The sequence below is a fragment of the Palaemon carinicauda genome, unplaced genomic scaffold (genome assembly GCF_036898095.1).
Source record: "Palaemon carinicauda isolate YSFRI2023 unplaced genomic scaffold, ASM3689809v2 scaffold474, whole genome shotgun sequence".
Lineage (NCBI taxonomy): Eukaryota > Metazoa > Arthropoda > Malacostraca > Decapoda > Palaemonidae > Palaemon > Palaemon carinicauda.
This window is the reverse complement of record NW_027171733.1, coordinates 60001-62500: the sequence shown is the minus strand read 5'-3', so window position 1 is coordinate 62500 and position 2500 is coordinate 60001.

Below are 2500 nucleotides of genomic sequence, written 5' to 3'. Positions count from 1 at the left end.
TTCGTAGCTATATTTCCAGAATTTGTGGTTGAATTATCATGATTTGTAGTTAAATTCCCAGGTTTCGTGATTAAATCCCCTTAGGTTTCATGGTTAAATTCCCAGAATTTGTGGTTAAATCCCGTGAATTCATGGTTAAATTGTCCTAGGATATGGTGTTAAATACAGAATTTGTGGTTAAATCCCCCAAGGATTCGTGGTTAAATTCCCAGAATTTGTGGTCAAATCCCCTAGGAGTTGTAGTTAAATCTCCTAGGGACTGTGGTTAAATCATCCTAGGATTCGTAGTTAGATTCCCAGAATTTATGGTTAATTCTCCAGAATTCGTGGTTAAATCCACCTAGGATTCGTTCTTAAATTCCCAAAATTCGTTGTTAAATCCCAAAGGTTTCGTGGTTAAATCCCCATATTTCATGTTTAAATACCCCAGGATTCAGTGTTAAATCCTCAAGGATTCTGGGTAAAATCTCCCCAAGGATTCAGACCCCAAGGGTTCGGGATTAAATCCTACACGGGTTTTTTGGTTGAATCACCCACAGGATTATGGGATAAATCCGCCAGGATATTGGGGTGAATTCCCACGTATTTTATGGTAAACCCCTACAGGATTCGTTTATAAATCCCCCAGTATTTTTTGGTAAATTCACCCGAATTTTGGGGTAAATCCACCCAGGATTTTGTGGTAAACCCCCACAGTATTCGTGGAATAAGGTACCAGGATATTTGGACAAATCCCCCTGGATTTTAGGGGAAACACCCAGAGGATTCAGGAATAAATCTCCCAGGATTTTAGGGAAAACCAACACAACATTCATGGATAAATCCCCCTAGGATTCGAACGTGATGTTTGTATGATACCTGGGTGGGGATCATCGGATCAAAGAGTCCGTTTATTTGTTATTTTCAATATATTACATCGTCTTTTGTTCGTAGTTTAGGGTATTCATTTCGTCTATAGTGGGCGAGTCCATTGATGATTTAGGGGAAAAATTAAAGTCGGCCTTCCGGGGAAAATCCATTATTGGTTTAGGGTGAAATTAAAGTCTATGTAACTTTAAAAGTTATAACTTTCATTCTATCCGTCACAATACATCAATACCGTAAAACAATAAATCAATTAATATACAAATACAAGTGAGGAGATATATATATAGAAGGATATCTCACGAGAAAATGACAAAAATCAGTGTTGTGTAAGACCCTTCTTCCCCTTCCGTTTAAAAGTGCTGTTGCCCGAAAATGGTTCTCTTGTTTGCCATCAGATGGTGCTGAAAACTCGTTTATAGATTAAATAATCGGTAATTTTTGTTTTAAGGAATACCACGAAATTAATCACTTCCGTGTGAATATATATATATGTTGATGATATATAAATTATAAGAAAAAATATCTAATATCTGAACAGACTTATCGAATCATTTTAAGTTTTTATGTGGCGAAGTCGAAAGAACATCATCTCGGGAGTTATATGATCAAACGATTCGATTTTAGAACGAAACATTCTGGGAAACAATGGATTTAAATATAGCCTTCCGTTGTGATTCGATTTTTTCTTCACATTTCGTCTTTTAAAAGACCAATGGAGATTGGCCCGATGTATTTATGTAGCGAAGCCATGGTTTTGAAAAAAAAATTTCCTTCGTTGTTTTAAAGGTTTAAAGGCCACTCATGAATGGCAGAGGCAAGAGACAGTGACATTGCCCTATCGAGCAGGACAATGTCCTAGAGACAGGTACATTTATTATTGTTGTTGCTGCTGTTGTTGTTGTTGTTATAGATTTTATTAATTCGAATTTTGAGATTTTTTTCAAAATGATAAGTACTTGATCTAACATAATTTAAATTTTGGAAATTTATTTTGATATAAGCGATATTACTATTGTTTTTACTTAGTTCCCATATCCCTTGATTTATTTCATGGAGAATAGTGCATTCAGTACACCTCACGCAATGCACTGTAGGCATTACTTGACAGTCTTCCCGGTTTGCTGTTAAGGTTCTCCAACTAACATATATATATATATATATATATATATATATATATATATATATATATATATATATATATATATATATATATATATATATATATATATATATATATATATATATATATATATATATATATATACATATATATATATCATATATATATATATGTATATATATATATATATATATATATATATATATATATATATATATATATATATGCTTTCTGAGTGGGAACACCTTAACGTGGTGAAAGGGTTTGTGTATCGCCATGATCAGCAAAGCTATACTAGTCAGGGTTACCCATACTAGGTAGGTTTGCTGTGAGGGATCAGACAAAAATCACCCACCATCACCAATGCACACTGGTCAGCGTGGTGATGAAAACCCACCAAACCCCAGATATGGATAAGGACATGTCTGAGACCCTTGTCCTGCACTGGATTAGAAACAGCTGTTTCTAGTCCACTGCAGGACAAAGGCCTCAGACATGTCTTTATTCGTGTCT